General features: G+C 38.3%; 1 protein-coding gene and 1 pseudogene across 19 annotated transcripts in view; both read left to right on the top strand.

Annotated features, from left to right (window-relative positions):
* ZNF438 (zinc finger protein 438) overlaps nucleotides 1-19,450 on the top strand; it is a 169,232-nt gene that overhangs the window by 20,250 nt on the left and 129,532 nt on the right. The window lies entirely within an intron of this gene.
* Nucleotides 1-19,450, top strand: part of LOC102998180 (probable ATP-dependent RNA helicase DDX10) — a 94,605-nt pseudogene that overhangs the window by 8,224 nt on the left and 66,931 nt on the right.

The following is a 19,450-nucleotide window of genomic DNA, read 5'->3' as shown; positions in this document are numbered from 1 at the left end:
AGAGAGTTTGGGGCTAAGAAATGATAGGCTCTCATTTAGGTCAGGTCTTTGTTGAGAACAGACTGTAAGTTGGAGGGTTGAAGCAGGAAGACTAGTTAAGAATACTGCGGTGATCCAGGGGAAAAGGTGGGAGGAGCTCGCACCAGGGTGGCTGTAGAGGAGATGGTAAGGAATGGTATCTTTGGTTTACGCCTTAAATACAGGTATCCCTGAGAAGAGGAATGCATGGTGTCATCATGAGATGAACATCTTAGTGTGATTTGTTTATCAAGTATTTTCTAAGATCTAAGGAAGCAGGATTTGGTGGATCAGAGAGAGAAGAGAGTAGCCAAAGCCAGGACCTTGTGGGGATGTTGCTTGAACGAATGCACGGCAGGTTGGGTGGTGAAATGAGAGACCCCACGGTGTGGGTGGGGGGGGGTAAGCAGGGCATCCAGTGCAGCCAGGCCCACCTCGCAGTCTTCTCCTGGGCTGGCCCTCCCACTCTAAAACAAGTACCTGTGCCAGGGCGGGTAGAACCAGTGGAAGTCAGGAGACGTGTCTGCACCAGACCTTGCGAGCAGGTCGTTTGGGCTGTAAGGCTCTCAGCTGAAGTGGGGTGGCAGTTGGCATTTGGGGTGGGAAGGTTGTTGTCCTACAGGGTGGCCCTGCACGTTGTGGAACGCTGAGGATCCCTGGTCCCTCACTGATGGCAGCGTGTGTGTGCTCCCGCATCGTGACATCTAGACCGCGCCCCTGCCCTCTGAGTTCCGCATTCCCATGGGGGTCAGTCATGTTCAGCTGCAAACCACCACAGATGAAGCCCTTTTTATTTATTTATTTATTTATTTAAATTTGGTAATTTATTTTCATGAATTTTTCCCTTTTTTAAAAAATTGGAGTATAGTTGATTTACAGTGTTGTGTTAGTTTCAGGTGTATAGCACAGTGACTCAGTTATATATATATCTATCTATATATACCTATGTATACATATATATATATATCCTTTTTTTTAAGATTTTTTTTGATATGGACTCTTTTTAAAGTCTTTACTGAGTTTGTTACAGTATTGCTTCTGTTCTGGTTTTTTGGCCGTGGGGCATGTGGGATCTTAGCTCCCTGACCAGGGATCGAACCTGCACCCCCTGCACTGGAAGGTGAGGTCTTAACCACTGGGCTGCCAGGGAAGTCTCTATATAGCTATTCTTTTTCAGATTCTTTTCCTTTATAGGTTATTACAAAATATTGAGTAGAGTTCCCTGTGCTATACAGTAGGACCTTGTTGGTTGGTTATCTGTTTTATACAGAGTAGTGTATGTATGTTAATCCCAAACTCCTGATTTACCCCTTCTCCCCCCTGCCCCCGGTAACTGTACGTTTGTTTTCTATGTCTGAGGGTCCGTTTCTGTTTTGTAAATAAGTTCATTTGTATCTTTTTTTTTTAGATTCCACATATAAGCAATATATGATATTTGTCTTTGTCTGACTTACTTCACTCAGTATGACAATCTCTAGGTCCATCCATGTTGCTGCAAATGGCATTATTTCTTCTTTTTTATGGCAGAGTAGTATTCCATTGTATATATGTACCACATCTTCTTTATCCATTCATCTGTCGATGGACATTTAGGTTGCTTCCATGTCTTGGCTATTGTCAATAGTTCTACAATGAACATTGGGGTGCATGCATCTTTTTGAATTATAGTTTTCTCCAGATATTTGCCCAGGAGTGGGATTGCAGGATCGTTTGGTAGCTCTATTTTTAGTTTTTTAAGGAACCTCCGTACTGTTCTCCATCATGGAGAACCAGTTTACATTCCCACCAGCAGCGTAGAAGGCTCCTTAAGCCCTTTTTTCAATTTGAAAATTGTCTTCCATAACATGAAGTCAAAGGGCTATGGCATGGCAGACCCTTAAAGAATTCCTAGATATTTGATTTCTAGTTTTAGGGGCTTAGAAAGTATAGCAGTGACTATTGCCACCAGTACTTTAAATTTAGCATCCCTTAAATGTTTTCTGTCCCCAATATGTACCTTAAAATATTCATTCTTAACTCTTCTATAGAGGGTGTGGGTGTCTCAGGGCCATCTCTAAAGATAGTGCGCAGGACACCTGTTCCAGCTGCTGCCTTCCCAGCCTTGTAGTGTGAGGGAATTTGAATAAAATAAGCGAGGAGTTGGGATGAAAGCAAATTCCCTGGCTGTATCTTAGCAAAGGGGTGGGAGTAGGATTGGAAGAGGAAGGTTAATGGCTATGTGTGAATGTTTATGCACATCATGTCTTTATCAGGTCTAGCTGGTATCCAGAGCGAGGTATTTTTACAATCACTTTTTAGACAAAGTAGTAGAAAATAGAGTGTACTACTCATCAGATTTGTGAAAGTTTGATAACTCAGAATTTGGAGCAATGAAAAACTCACCAAAGAAAAGATCATCAGTTTGAATATATAAAATTGAAGACCTGTTCACAATGGAAAAATAATATAATGGACTGGGGGAAAAGCTCATATCAAGTGTGACTGAGGGTTAATATCTGTAATACCGGAGGAGTTCTCTCAAACTTAATGAGGAAAAAACTGTCAAGATTTAGGACATAGGTGGACAGAGAATTTTAGCAGGTAGTGAGGAGTACAATTAGTAATAAAAACGGGTAATCAAAGAAGTGCATTTTAAATCAGCCTTGGGTTACCCCTTCTATTCTCTCAGAAGCACTGGAAATTAAGATAATTCCCAGTTCCAGCGAGGTTTTAAGGGAGTGGGGCCATTTTCTGTTTTCTGTTTCTTGCGCGGTAGCTACCCCCAGCCACTGCCTTCGTCTCAACATGACATACGACTCTTCTGCCTGGTCCATGTTGCGTCCTTCGCCTCTTCCTCCTGGGCTCTGTCTTCCCTCGAGCAGCAGCCGGCTCGGACCGGGGCATCCCACCCAGCCCAGCGCTGCGGCGGCGCCGCGCTCCGAGTTGACTCAGCACCGTACTGTGGTCTTGGGTGTATCAGTCAACACCTGCCACCTGTCTGGGGGGTTCCTGAAGTTAGGGGTGGGCGATTGTGCCTCAGAGCCTGGCTCACAGAAGCTGTTCAACCACATGGTCTCTCTCAAAATTCACGGCTGTGCAACTGAATGTCTCTTCTGAAATTCTGGCTGAGAGCCAATGGTTAGAGGAGTGAGATGGACTGAGCGGCCGCTGCAGTGTCCTCAACAAGAGCTGGTGGCTCACATCAAGGCAGTGATGACAGCAGTGGATGGAAGGAGCGCGTGTGGGACAGTTTCCTGTGTAGACTTAGCGACAGAGCTGATGTGTAGGGGTGGGGAGAACGAGGAGTTGTGGGTCGATGCTTCTTAACTTTTAGTGTGCACATGCATCGCCTGGGGATTTTGTGTCAAGGTAGCTCCTGATGCAGCGGGTCTGGGGTAGGGCCAGCGACTCTGGGTTTCCAGGAGATGAACAGCACTGCCGGTCCATGGACCAGTCTTTAAGTAGCGAGGGTGAGAGAACTTGAGTTTCAGGCTCCCGTGCCTAGATGATGATGTCTGTATCAAATGGGGAACACAGGAGAAAAGACAGGGTGGGGCGGGCCTGGGAGATGGAGTGAAGTCCTTGTGGGACATTCAGGTTGAAAATTATAGACAGCTGGACACTTGGATCTTCAACTCAAGAGAAAATCAGGCCTAGAGATGCAAATTTGGGAATCAGCACTTCCTCAGTTATAGGAAGTAAAAGCCATGAGAATGAATGACATTACCTGCAAGAAAGAGATAAAGGTATTATTAGAAAATATGCTTATTCCTGCTTGCGAGAATTTTAATGTTCCATTTAAGTTACTTTATAAACCAACAGTGTGGAGGAAATTGGATAGGCGAGCCTCCTGCATATGAACAAGCTGTAGGTATAAGTTCAGAAGTGGAGAAGTCTCCTTTGGAAAACCCCTTGAGTCCTTGGTAATGACCATAGATCATGTTAAGTATTCCATAGATCCAGTTTTAAAAGCATTGGAGTACCTTCTCTTATGAAAATTCATTCATACAAACAAATATGTATTAAACATCTTCAAATGCCAGCCACTTTTCTGATCTCTGGGCTTAAGATAACATAAAATGTATCCCCGACACGGCAGAGATTATGGGGGAGATTGGCAAAGTGGGTACCATGCAGTGTGATGCAGACTGTGGTGGGGAAGTGTGGCTCGGCCACACGACTCAGTATGGGGACAAGGGACAGCTTTCCCGTGGAAGCAGCATTTAAACCGAGACTGCAAGTCCGAGCGGAGGTGACCACGAAGAGGACGGGAAGGGCATGACAGCGACGACTTGGAGGGGAGAAGGCCCTGCAGGTTGAAGGAGGGTGGTATGGCTGGACCACAGAGTGTGGGGAGGGAGAGTTGTGAGGGATGAGGCTGGAGAAGGGAACAGAGTCCATGATGAGGCCCTTTCCCCTGGGACCTGGTGGAGGGTGGAGGGAGAAAACGATGTATCTTCCAAAGGAAAAAGGATTATTCTGCCTGGGGGTAGTTCAAACAATAGTCCTATGCATATGGTTTCATAAGGCTTTTATGGACTGGCCTAGTAATGGAATGACTCATAGTAACATTGTTTCTGTAGGAAAATGTTTTGGGCTTCAAAAACTTACAATTTAACTTCCAAAAATTTTTTTTTTCACCATTTGGGGACTGCTTGGAAATAGGCATACAACTCTAGTGCTTTTTGTTATTTGTGCTCCAATCATGCTTTCTCGGTGTTTATCTGTGTGGCTGCAGTGTTGATTTTCCACCCTCGGATAGGAGTCAGAGGAATCATTCCACAGATGGAGGGACAGATTTAGAAAATATGTGGAAATAAAAATAGAAATCTTTTTACAAGTTGTTTTGTTTTCAGAGTGTTTGTTCTTTAAAGTTAAGGATTACTCCATAAACTATATTGTGGTGTAGTGTTGTGTACTATGAAAGTATGGAAAATGAAACTGACATGAAAATTGTAAGCAGAAAGTAAGAGAGATTGGTGTGGTTTCACTATTGAAGTCAAATGGAATGCTGAAGGTAAACAGTACATGGATAAAATACCTACCTTTCAAAAATACTTTAATAACCTTGAGCTTAGCTTACTTAGCACCGTCATAATTATCATCATCATTATCTTCATTACTAGCTATTGTTATCATTAGAAATACTAGGGTTTTTTTTTAAGCGGAAAAGAACTGTTAAGGTCAGTCCCTTTATAAAATAGAACTACATGAGCTTCATTTTGTTTAATAAGTGGAACTTCAGGCTGAAACTCCTTCAAATTCCCAGGTCTCCAGTAGGCCAAGTTAATTTCATCCACACCCATCTCCTGAAAATCTTTCTTTCTGTATTAGTTAGAATGCTTTCAGCTGACAAATAACTGAAGACTCAACTGTGAACAACTTAAATAGTAAGTAAATTTAATGATCTCATATAACTAGAACTCTGGAAGAAAGATGGTTTTATAGTTGGTTCATGTAGCAGCTAACTGCTGTCATTAGGCTCTTGGGATCTTTCTGTCTTTCTGTTCTGCTATCATGATGAGTTAGCTTTTGTCCTCAAGCTTGTCCCTTCCTGGTCTCAAGACGGCAGGCAGCTTTAGCTCCAAGATTGACATCCTCATATCAAAGCACCCAAGACTGTAAGAAGAGGTGTCTCTTGTCTTGGTTCGGGCTGCTATAACAAAATGCTATATACTGGGTGGCTTCAGCAACGGACATTTTATTTCTCACAGTTCTGGAGTCTGGGAAGACCAAGATCAAGGTGCCTGAAGATTTGATTCTTCATGAGCTTGCAGACAACTGTCTTTTTCCTGTTTCCTCGCACGGCGGAGAGAGAGAGCTCTAGTCTCCTATTTTATAAGGACACTAATCCCATTCTGGGGCTCCGTGCTCCTTACCTAATCTAACCCTAATAGCCTCCAAAGACCTCACCTCCAGATACCATCACATTGGGCATTAGGGCTTTGACATAGGGTTTTTGGGGGACGCAAATATTCAAGCCATAGCATGTTTCTTATGTCTTTTTTCAGAGAGAAAAAGAAACCTCCAAGAAGGCTTCACTACCCAAATTTACATGATATATCCCATTTCTAAACCAGTCAGTGGCAAGGGATATAGAAGTCCAGTGACTGGCTTTGGCTACTCAAGATTCATGGCCCTCCAGCCCTCCTCCCAGAGAAGAACAAAATTAGGATTCTGGTATCTAGGACGGAGAGTGGACTGGTGAGGCCAGCCACTTGTGTCCACCATCCCTTCCAAGGCCAGCTCCTCTGCCTGGGCTCTGAATCCTTTTTGCACTTGGAGGACTTTATTCTGTTCATCATTTTTGCTCATCTTTATTTTTAGTCTGTCTCCTCTTTCTCTTCAGGCTTATTGAAAGAAGGGTCTATGCGTGCTGTCTGCATTTCTTTTCCTCCAGTTTATTCCGTAAATCGCCTGTAACCTGGATTCTGCTGCTCCTAATCGTAAACCTCCGCTTCTGTCATCATCCGTGCCCACCCAATTGCCTGGGCCTTTGCCACTATTACCGCTAGTGTTTTGCAAGACCAGTGCTTCTCCAGGTTTAGCGTGTACATCAGAATCATTTGGAGGGTGATTAAAATACAGACCCCTGGGTTCCATCCCCAGAGCTTCTAAATCAGTAAGTCTGAGCTAGGGCTTGTAGAGCTGAGCTTACTTAATAACCTCTCTGGGGACATTTGATATTATTAATTTTACTACCACCTTTCTGAGTTTCAGAACTCAAAATTACTCTCAAACCTGCACTTGTTCCTCTTTTTTTTTTTTTTTTTTTTTTAATTGATGAATGGCAGTGTCCTTTTTCTCACGTAAGAAACCTGGAGCTCACCGTGATTCTTTATTCTTTGTTACCCCCATGTATGGTCGATTTATGTTCCATGCTCTAAATATCCCTCCAGTGCATCATTTCATCTCCATCCTTACTGTCTCTGCTTTAGTTTGAGCTGTGTCTTTTCACCCATATTGCTGTAATGCTCTTTAAAAGTGCTTGTCCTGTCTCCAATCTCAGACTTTCTCTTATTTATACTTCATACTGTTGCAGAGTGATTTTTTTTTTTTTAATGCAGGTCTAATCACATTATTCCTGAGCTCAAAATTCTTTGGCCTCCTACACCTTCCAGATAAAATCCAGACTCCCTCGCATGCAAGCAGAGTGCTTCAGACCTGGGTCTCTGCCTGTCTGGCTAGTGCTAGCTTCTCTCACTTCTCCACTTGTCCTGGGCGTTAGTACCCGAACTTGCCATGATTCTGAGTTCTCTTGCGCTTTTGAGCCTTTGCATGTTTTCTCTTTGCCTGAAACACTTCTCTGTCTCCCTTCACTGCTTATCTCCCAGGACTTAGCTCAGGGATGCCTCTACTATCACCCTGCTTCCCTGGTCCCTTTTCTGTCCCTGGGAGTTAGATGCTCCTTTTCTGTACAGCCGTGGAGGTATGTAAATTGTACTCATTTAGCTCTTCAACACACTGCTCAATTCTGGAGGTTTATTTGGTGCTTATCCTCCTCTGGACTATAATTTCTTTCAGGACAAAGACTGTACTTTTCATCTGTTTCTTAATATAGTTCCTAACATAATTAGTCATTGTTTGTTGAGTGATTGAATGTTAAGGACCATTTTTAGTGATAGAAACTCGTCATAAAACCCAATCTGGAGAACTGAGGACCCACTCTGGGGAACAAATTGGAGGGTGACAAAAACACTGTAGGCTTTACATCTAGTTGGATTTGTTTAAGATTCTGGAGGAAGTGGTGTTTCTTGGAGTCTGTGACAGGGCAGGGATGGGAGTTGGTGATGTATTGTAGAAATCACTTCAGTGGTGTTCAGACTAGGTGGCCATTTTCATTTCCTTGATAATTTGGATGAAATTTGGAGATATGACTGCGGTTAAGAGCTCCCTGTCATATTAAGAACTCTGTCCAGTAAGACAAGAACATCCGATTCCAACATTATACCATATATAACGTATGCCATATATACCTATGTCTATATCTATATTTATATCTATATATAGATATAGACATATTTGTTTATTTGGTTGTTCTTCAAGAAGTTTATGGAAACTTAAAAACAAATTACGGTTGTCGCAAAGCTGCCATCTTTGCGATATGTACATTTTTAAAAATTTTAAAGGTTAGCTTATTCATCCATTGTTCTTGAAAAATACATATCTGCCAAAAATTTTATAGTAGTTGTATGTTCCAAGCCTGCATTGTCCATGTGATAACCACCAGCCGCGTGTGGTTATTTAAATTTGAACTTAAATTCGTTAGAATTAAAATCAATTAAAAATTCAGTTCCTCAGTCGTGCTGGCCACATTTCAAGTGCTCAGTAACTGTATGGGACAGTGCAAATATAGGATATTTCATTATTATATTGACAATAATTTAGTCAGATGATTAGCATATAACCTCAAATTCCTGTTTTTAAAAAAATCCAAAAATGTCCCTTAAAAAGTGTTTTTATTATAAAATAAAACAAAGGTATGAAAATCACCCAAATCAGATATATGATTTAATGAGTTATTACAATGCCAGTAGCACCCAGGTCAAGAATTAGAACTTCATGAGTCACCCTTGAAATTCTTCCTTGTGTCCTGTGTCAGTCCCAGCCCTCTCTTCTCTCAGAAGTAAGCATCATCCCAAATCTTCGTAGTAATCACTCGCATTTTTCTTTTTATAATTTATGGATCCAGTTTGTTTCCTTCAACACTATAGTTTGGTTTTAACCAAAGTAAAAACATTTTTATTCAGATACAATTTCCATGCTGTAAAATGAATCCATTTAAAGTATACAATTCAGTGGTTTTAGTGTCTTCTCAGAATTGTACAACCATCACCACAATCTAGGTTTTAGAACATTTTTGTCACACCAGAGAAAAACGTGTACCCCTTAGCAGTCATTCCTCACCCCCATCCTCCCAGTCACCCCAGCCCTGGCAACCATTAATCTGTTCTCTGTCTCTGTAGCTTGCTTATTCTGATTTTTCATGTAAATCAAGTCACACAACATGTGGTCTTTTGTGTCTGACCTCTTTCACTTAGTGTAACACTTTTGAGGTTCATCCATGGCATAGCATATATTAGTATTTTATTCCTTATTGTTGCTGAAGATTATCCCATTGTATGGATATGCCACATTTTGTTTATCCATTGATCAGCTGCTGGACGTTTGGATTGTTTGCACTTATTGGCTGTTATGAATAATGCTGCTATGAGCATTTACATACAAGTTTTTGTGTGGATGTATGCTTTCATTTCCCTTGAGTATATACTTAGTAGTGGGAATTGCCGGGTCAAGTGGTACTCTATGGTTTAACCTTTTGAGGAACTGCTGAACTGTTAGAAAAACAGAGGCTACACCATTTTGCATAACCAACAGCAATGTAGAGGGTTCCAGTTTCTCCACATCTTCATCAATATTTGTTACCTCTTTTTCATTATATCCATCTTTTTTTTTTTTTTTCCAAACATCTTTATTGAAGTATAATTGCCTTACAATAGTGTGTTAGCATCTGCTTTATAACAAAGTGAATCTGTTATACATATACAATATGTTCCCATTTCTCTTCCCTCCTGCATCTCCCTCCCTCCCACCCTCCCCATCCCACCCCTCTAGGTGGTCACAAAGCACCGAGCTGATCTCCCTGTGCTATGCGGCTGCTTCCCACTAGCTATCTATTTTACATTTGGTAGTGTATATATGTCCATGACACTCTCTTACCCTGTCACATCTCACCCCACCCCCTCCCCATATCCTCAAGTCCATTCTCTAGTAGGTCTGTGTCTTTATTCCCGTCTTGCCACTAGGTTCTTCATGGCCTTTTTTTTTTTTTTTTTTTCCCTTAGATTCCATATATATGTGTTAGCATACTGTATTTGTTTTTCTCTTTCTGACTTACTTCACTCTGTATGACAGACTCTAACTCCATCCACCTCATTACAAATACCTCCATTTCATTTCTTTTTATGGCTGAGTAATATTCCATTGTATACATGTGCCACATCTTCTTTATCCATTCATCTGTCGATGGACATTTAGGTTGCTTCCATGTCCTGGCTATTGTAAATAGAGCTGCAATGAACATTTTGGTACATGACTCTTTTTGACCTATGGTTTTCTCAGGGTATATGCCCAGTAGTGGGATTGCTGGGTCGTATGGTAGTTCTATTTGTAGTTTTTTAAGGAACCTCCATACTGTTCTCCATAGTGGCTGTATCAATTTACATTCCCACCAACAGTGCAAGAGTGTTCCCTTTCCTCCACACCCTCTCCAGCATTTATTGTTTCTAGATTTTTTGATGATGGCCATTCTGACCGGTGTGAGATGATATCTCATTGTAGTTTTGATTTGCATTTCTCTAATGATTAATGATGTTGAGCATTCTTTCATGTGTCTGTAGGCCATCTGTATATCTTCTTTGGAGAAATGTCTATTTAGATCTTCTGCCCATTTTTGGATTGGGTTGTTCGTTTTTTTGTTATTGAGCTGCATGAGCTGCTTGTAAATCTTGGAGATTAATCCTTTGTCAGTTGCTTCATTTGCAAATATTTTCTCCCATTCTGAGGGTTGTCTTTTGGTCTTGTTTATGGTTTCCTTTGCTGTGCAAAAGCTTTTCAGTTTCATTAGGTCCCATTTGTTTATTTGTGTTCTTATTTCCATTTCTCTGGGAGCTGGGTCAAAAAGAATCTTGCTGTGATGTATGTCATAGAGTGTTCCATTATATCCATCTTAAAGGGTATAAAGTAGTATCTCATTGAGTATCTAATTGACTGTAAATGTATTATGGTTTTTTTTTTAATTTTAATTTTTTTAAAAAAATTATTTATTTATTTTTGGCTGTGTTGGGTCTTCGTTGCTGTGCGCGGGCTTTCTCTAGTTGCCGCGAGTGGGGGCTACTCTTCTGTGTGGTGCGCGGGCTTCTCATTGCGGTGGCTTCTCTTGTTGCGGAGCATGGGCTCTAGGCGTTAGGGCTCAGTAGTTGTAGCACGCGGGCTCTTGAGCGCAGGCTCAGTTGTTGTGGCGCATGGGCTTAGTTGCTGCATGGCATGTGGGATCTTCCCAGACCAGGGCTTGAACCTGTGTCCCCTGCATTGGCAGGCGGATTCTTAACCACTGCGCCACCAGGGAAGTCCCTGTATTATGGTTTTCATCTGCATTTCCCCAGTGGCAAATGACGTTGAGCATCTTCTTAATGTGTTTATTAGCCATTTGTAAATGGTCTTTGGAGAAACATCTATTCAAATCCTTTGCTCATTTAAAAATTTTAAATTATAGTTATAAAATAATGATAATTTTCATTATATAATTGTTTACCTTTTTATTAAAGACTTAACAAGAGTTCTTTATAACTGATACCAGTCCCTTTTCAGGTACATGATTTACAATTATTTACTCCCATTCTGTGTTTTTTTCCCCTACTTTCTTTATAGTATCATTTGCAGTACAAAATATTTTAATTTAGATGGATCCCAATTTATCTATTTTATCTTTTGTCACTTGTACTTTTGGTATCATATTTAACAAACCATTGCCTAATCCAAGACCATAAAGATTTACTCCTCTGTTTTCTTCTAAGAGTTTTATAGTTTTAGCACTTACATTGAAGTCTCTGATCCATTTTTAGTTAATTTTTATGTAAGAAAAGGTCCAACTTTATTTTTTTTGCATTTGGACATTCAGTTGTCCCTGCACCATTTGTTGAAAAGACTGTACTTTGTCAATTAAATTGTTTTGGATGGCACTCTGTCAAAATTGATTATGAATGTAAGAGTTTATTTCTGAACTCTTAATTGACTTCCATTGTTTTACATGTTTGTCTTTATGTCAGTACCATAATGTGTTGATCACTGCAACTATATAGTAAGTTTTGAAATTGGGATATGTGAATCTTCCAACTTTGTTCTCGTTTTTAAAGATTGTTTGGCTATTCTGGGTTCCTTGCATATCCAAATGAGTTCTAGGATGTTTTTTAATTTCTGCAGAAAAGGCAGCTTGGATCATAATAGTAATTGTGCTGAATATGTAGACCAATAAGGGGAGTACTGATATCCTAACAATATTAAGTCTTAACAACCCATGAATGTAGCATGTTTTGTCTTTAATTTTTTCCAACGTTTTGTAGTTTCCAGTGAGTGAGTCCTGTACTATTTTTGTTAAATATTGAATATATTCCTGAGTATTTTATTCTTTTTGATGTGATTGTAAATGCAGCTCTTTTCTTAATTTCATTCTTTTATGTTTGGGTTGGTCATTGCTGTTGTATAGAAATAGATTGAATTTGTATGTTAATCTTATATCCTGCAACCTTGTTGAACCTGGTTATTTGTGTTTAATAGTTTTTTTTTTTAGTTGGTTCCTTAGGATTTGCTACAAATTCATATCATCTATGACTAGAGATAGTTATACTTATTCCTTTCTGGATGCTGATTTTGTTTGCTTGTTTTTTTTTTCTTACCTAATTACAATGGTTAGTTACACCTGCAGTGAAATGTTGAGTAGAAATTGTAAGAAATAGAACATTGTTTTCTTGTTCCTAAGTTTAGGAGTGATCCATTCAGTCTTTCACTATTAAGTATAATATTAGCTATGATTTTTTTTTTTTGTGGATGCCCTTTGTCTGGTTTAGGAAGTTCCTTTCTATTCCTGGTTTGTTAAATGAGTTTTATGACAAGACAGTGTTGGATTTTGGAAAATGCCTTTTCTCAATTGATATGATCATGTGGCTTTTATTTTTTATTTTATTAATTTGGTTTGCTAATATTTTGTGGAAGATTTTTGCATCAATAGCTATAAAGAATATTGGTCTGTAGATATCTCATGATGTCTTTGTCTAGCTTTGGTATCAGAGTATTACTGGCCCCTGGCCCCATAGAAGTATTATCTCCTTTTTTTTTTTTTCTTTTTTTGGGAAGAGTTTGTCAGAGATTGGTATTAATTCTCATTTAAATGTTTGGTAGAATTTACCAGTGAAGTCCTTTGAGTCTGCACTTATATCTGTTTGGAAGTGTTTTTAATCACCAATTCAATCTCTTGCTATAAGCCTTTTTAGAGATTCCGTTTTTTCTTCAGTTTTAGTAGTTTGTGTTTTTCTAGGAATTTGTTCTTTTCCTCCAAGTTATCCACTTTGTTGTTGTACAGTTGTTCATAGTATTCCTTTATAATACTTTTTATTTCTGTATAATCAATAGCAGTATTGTTTTATTCATTTGTAATTTTTGTGTTCCCTCATTTTCTCCTTGGTCACTATAACTAAAGGGTTGTCAATTTTGGGGATCTTTTCAAAGAAACAATTTTTGTTTTCATTGATTGTCTTTCGTGTTTTTCTATTCTTTATTTCATTTGTTTGCATTTTAATCTTTATTGTCTTTCTTGCTGCTTGCTTAGGTTTTAGATTGCTCTTTTTTCTTGGTTCTTTTTTTTTTTTTTTTTTTTAATTTATTTATATTTATTTATTTTGGGCTGTGTTGGGTCTTTGTTGCTGCGTGTGGGCTTTCCTTAGTTGTGGCGAGTAGGGGCTGCTCTTCGTTGCGGTGCGCGGGCTTCTCATTGTGGTGGCTTCTCTTGTTGCAGAGCATGGGCTCTAGGCACGCGGGCTTCAGTAGTTGTGGCACATGCGCTCAGTAGTTGTGGCTCACGGGCTCTAGAGTGCAGGCTCAGTAGTTGTGGTGCATGGGCTTAGTTGCTCCGTGGCATGTGGGATCTTCCCAGACCAGGGATCGAACCCGTGTCCCCTGCATTGGCAGGTGGATTCTTAACCATTGCGCCACCAGGGAAGTCCCTTTCTTGGTTCTTAAGATGGAAGTTTAGGTTATTGATTTGAGATCTTTCTTCTTTTATAATATAGGCATTTACAGCTATAAATTTTCCTCTAAGCACTGCTTTCTTTAGCTACATCCCATAGGTTTTGGTATGTTGTATTTTAGTTTTCATTCATCTCAAGGTATTTTCTGATTTCCTTTATGATTTCTTCTTTGTTTCATTGGCTACTTACCAGTGTATTGTTTTATTTCCATGTATTTGTGAATTTCCAAAATTTCCTTCTGTTACTGATTTCTGATTGCATTCAATTGTGGAATGGATTTTAGTCACATGATTTTAATCACTTTAAATTCTTGAGGGTTGTTTGTGGCCTAGAATATGGTCTCTTTTAGAGAATGTTTCATGTGCACTTGAGAAGACGGCCTTGTGTTGTTGGGTGGAGTGTTGTATAGATGTCTGGCAGGTCTAGTTGGCTTACACTTTTATTCCAATCTTCTATTTCCCTGTTGTTTTTCTTCCTGGTTGTTCCATCTAGTATTGAAAGGGGATAAGAAGTCTCCTATTATCATTTTTGAATTGTTTATTTATTCTTTCAATTCTTCTTCCTCTGTTGTTGTAGCTTTACCGCCTATTTTGGCTAGTTTTCTTATAGTTGCTGTTTCATAGTGTGTCACTTTCTATCCTTTTACTTTCAACCTATTTGTATCGTTGAACCTACTGTCTCCTGTAGACAGTATATAGTATATAGTTGGGTTTTTAAAAATACAATCTGATAATCTCTGCCTTTTGATTGCATTGTTTAGTCTATTCACATTTAATATTATTGATATGGTTGGATTTACACCTGCCATTTTGCTTTTTGTTTTCCATAGGTCTTATGCCTTCTTTTGTTCTTTTTTTTTTACTGCCCTCTTTTGAAATAAGTGAATCTCTTCCAGTGTGGTATCTTAACTCCTTTAATAATTTTTAAATTATACATTTTGAATTAGTTTCTTAGTGTTTGCTCTAGGGCTTACAATATAGCTCTTAGCTTAAGAGAATCTACTTCTGATTTTTACCTACTTTCAGGAAAATTAAGAAACTCCTCTCCTGTATAGCTCTATTTCTCTCTCCATTTTTTTGCTACTACTGTTATCCATATTACATCTATATATTGTAGACACCCAACAATATATTATTATAGTTTTTCCTTTATGTAAGTCTTTTAAAGAAGCTGAGAGAAGAAAGGAGAGCAGGTGCATATTTATGGAGTTAGTTATATTAACTTTTCTACTTTTCATCCACCTCATATATTCTGTGGGTCTGAGTTACCATCTGGTGTTATTTCCCTACTCCAGCACAAGGCAGGTTTGCTCTCATCTGCTTCCTCTGTGTTACTGTCATCAAATATATAAAATTTTAAATGTTGTTATTAGCCCAACAATACACTTGTATGCATACTGTTTCATTGAATTGCTCTTTAATTCAGTTAAGAGAAGGGGGAGAAATACGCAATTGTAGTCTCTTTTGTAATTGTGTACATAATTACTGGCAGTCTGTTTCTTGTGTGCATTCAAACTACTGTTTGGTGTCATTTGCTTTCAACCTGAAGAACTCTTTTCAGTATTTCTTATAAAGCAGATCTCCTAGCAACAAATTCTCTCAGTTTTTGTTTTTCTGGGAATGTCTTGGTTCCACCTTCGTGGTTGAAAGATAGTTTTGCTGGACGTAAGATTATTAATTCACAGTTTTTTATCTTCAGCATTTTGAATATTCAGTCCTACTACCTCCTAGTTTCCTCTGCTTCTGATGAGAAGTCAGCTGTCAGTCTTATTGGGGTTCCTTGTATGTGATGAGTCATTTTTCTCTTGCTGATTTCAAGATTTTTTTCTTTGTTTCTCAACATTTTGATTATATTTTTTCTGGGTGTGGATCTCTTTATATTTATCTGGTTTGGAGTTTGTTGAACTTCTTAGATGTGTAGATTACTAATGTTTTTCATCAAATTTGGGAAGATTTCAGCCATTATCTAAATCTTTGTTCTGTGCCTTTCTCTTTTTCTGTGGTGCTCTGTTCATGCTTCCTCATTCTTTTTTTCTCCCCATTCTTCAAATTGTGTATAATCTCTATCAATTTATCTTCAAGCACTCTGGTTCTTTCTTCTTCCAGTTCATGTCTACTGTTGGGCTCCTATAGTGAATTTTCCACTTCAGTTATTGTACTTTTTCAGTTATGGTACAATTCCAAAATTTCTATTTGCTGCTTTTTTTCTGTAATTTCCTTATCTTTATTTATATTCTCTATTTGCTGAAACATTGTCATCATACTTCTCTCTAATTCCTTATACATGGTTTCCTTTAGTTCTGTGAACTTATTTGTAATAGCTGATTTGAAGTCTGTATCTGTTAAGTCTAACATCTGGGCCCCTTTAGAATCAGTTTGTATTGCCTGCCTTTTTTTCCTGAAAATGGGTTTGCTTCTTCTTTGCACATTTTGCAATATTTGTTGAAAACCAGGCATTTTAAATAACATGTAGCAACTCTGTGTAGTGATCACCTTGGGAATGGGGGTTAATACTGTTTGCTTGGTTATTTATATATATTTTTAGTGACTTGGATGAACTGACTGTGTGAAAGCTATTTCCCCCAGTGGTGAACATTGGATGTCTCTACTCAAATTTATTTTCTTGTTTTTTCTTTTATCTTCACTACGCAAGGGTTACCCCTTGGTCAGATAAGCCACTCATTGGTTAAAGGCTGTGCTTATACCCTCCTAGCCAGTTAGAATTTTACTCTTTACCATTAGACGTGCATGTGGTTTGAAGAGTGCTATCATAGTTGAAAGAGTTTAGGTATTACCCAGTCATACAGTTCATAAAGGAAAGGCAGGATAAATTCTTGAGCTTTTTCTTTGATTTAATGGTTTTTAAGATGATTAATTGGTTCTCTATCATCTCTTGAAGATGACCAATTATTAAAAAAATTATGAACTCTTAGAATTAAACATTTGATGGGTTTTAATCCATTTCAGTTATTATCATTAATGAAGCTCAAATTATTCCATCTTTGGCCAGTGGGAGCCTTTTGAGATTGGCTCCTGAGTCCTAGAATTAGCCATTTCTCTAAGAAGCTCTGGTCTCTAAGGGATGCTGAATGATGCTGGATTGGCCTTTGTTTGTAGGCTTTTTCTGTAATCAGAGCTAAGAAATATATGCACATATTTAAGATAAAATAAAATACCTCACAAGGTCATATTGATGCTTCCAATTAAAACTCTAGACTACAGTGTATTTGAATCTTCCTTCTATATCTCCTTTTCTCTGTGCCAAGAATCCTGGTTTTTCAAAGACATAAGTGATTATAGAATTAGAAAATCCCATAATTATTCATTTATTTTTATCCCATATTACACATGCAATAGTCTCAGAATGACAACAGTAATACTACTGAAAACATTAAAAAGCATACTTTTGCTTATACTCTCACTTTACAGCATTTAGGACTGGCAGTGTCTTCTGAGACATTGTTTGTTTAGCAAAATGAAATGTTTGCTTAGCAGCATTTTAGAGCACCTTCTCTTTCTCAGACTCCCTGCTAGAAAGGAGGAAGAGACACAACCTTGTTCTCTAAAAGCTGGGTTGTTGGGTTACATGGTGTCATTCTGGTATAGGAAGGCATGGCCCCAAAATCTGGGTTTTTATTCTTCTTTAAAGGTACTGTTAATGATGTAATTGCATGCTTCCTAAAATAAAACTGTTTCATTTTCTGCTCTTATCAGGGAGCAGCTTCCATTGGGTGGAGATGCTTGATACTTCCTAATCTCTCTTACCTAGTGTATTAGTCAGGTTGTGCAGAGAAATACAACTAGCAGGAGATATATCTATGTATGCTATCACAGCTTTTGTGGATGCACTACAGATAGATGGATGGATAGATAGATAGAAGAATAGGATATACTAGCTAGATAGATAGATAGGGAGAGTTAGTTTTTATGTTAAGGAACTGGCTCACCTGATTGTGGGAGCTGGCAAGTGTGAAATTTGTAGAGTAGGCCAGCAGGCAGAAATTTTAGGTAAACGTTGATGATGTAGTCTTGAGTCCAAAATTTGCAGGGCAGCTCAGCAGACTGGAAACTCAGGCAGGTTTCTGTGTTGCAGTCTTGAGGCAGAATTGCTTCTTTCTTGGGAAAGTTCAGTCTTTGCTCGTAAGGCGTTCAACTGATTGCTTGAAGCCCACCACATTATGGAGAGTAATCTGCTTTAAAGTCAACTGATTGTAAATGTTAATCACATCCACAGGGACCGTCACAGAGACACATAGACTAGTGTTAGACCAGACAGCTGGGCACCATAGTCTAGCCAAGTTGACACATAAAATTAACCACCAAGGTTAGGTTAACCATTTAATTTATTGCCCAAACTGAGATTCTTTTGAGAATAAGAATTACTGAAAAATAATAAAATTGTATAATTTTATTTGTTGACTAACAGATTTATTTTTATTGTATTTTAAAAATAAGTTTATTTCTGAAACATGTTAACATATTTCCATGTTAATATTTTTTAAAAACCCAAAATATCACAACAAACATCACAACAAAATTATTTCATACTGATTTTTTTCAACTTTAAAAAGACCATAAATAGAATTCTCAGTAGAAGCCCATATACATTATTTAGTTTCTTAGTTATAATTTGTCTGTAGTACTGGGTCTCTGTATGTTTCTGAAGGGAATGTAGTTTTGAAACACGGTTGTATTGTTTTTAATTGTTTCATAAAATTGTAGTCTTCAAAGTTTCATTTTATGATTACTAAACTTGAAACTTGATTCTTTTCAGTAGTTACTAATTGTTGTAAATCATAATCTTTATATTTGAGAATATAGTATCTGTGTAGATACTAAGGTACCTGGTAAGTTCAAAGCAAATTCTACTAAATTGAGGTCATTCTAAATTTGGATTTTTTTAGTAGTTTAACAGGAAAATGTTCCAGCCCATATATTTTCATAGGTACTGTCTTTTTACTCTATTTAGAGTACCTTTATTCAATGACATTTTTACAAGAGAAAGCTTGTCAGATAAGTTGTATTTATTTAGAAGTCTTCTGAACATTTTACCAAATTTATTTTTTTTTAATTTTTAAAATTTTTATTCATTTATTTTTGGCCGCACTGCACGGCATGCGGGATCTTAGTTGCCTGACCAGGGATCGAACCTGCGCCCCCTGCAGTGGAAGCACGGAGTCTTAACCACTGGACCGCCAGGGAAGTCCCCCATTTTACCAAATTTAGATGCTGCTAGATTGTAAGCATTTGGAAGTCCATTTCATCCTGGTACAAAGTATAAACTTATCTAAGTAAAAAAACTGGTTCTCTGTATAAATTAAATCTGAGTTAAAGATTTCCAACTGACTGAACAAAATGAAGCCAAGATTTAGAGTGCTCAGCTGAAAAAATTTCAGTGCTATTGATGATTTTACTAAGTGAGTCTTAAAAGCCTCAAAGATTTCTAAGATATGTAGCAACAAGGGAAAACAGGTACTGCCATGTTGGAGTGTTTTTTTTATTCGACATTATCTTTGTCACGAGTGACAGTTTCTTTGTGTGTGTGTGTGTTTAAATATTTGTCAGTTGTGATTGCTAGACTGTCACATCTTTGGTGGATGTAATTGTGGGATGTGTTTGCTTCTACTTTGGTCATATTTTGCCATTCACGTG

Source organism: Balaenoptera acutorostrata, chromosome 3 (genome assembly GCF_949987535.1).
Source record: "Balaenoptera acutorostrata chromosome 3, mBalAcu1.1, whole genome shotgun sequence".
NCBI lineage: Eukaryota > Metazoa > Chordata > Mammalia > Artiodactyla > Balaenopteridae > Balaenoptera > Balaenoptera acutorostrata.
This window is presented reverse-complemented; position numbering and strand designations above follow the sequence as displayed.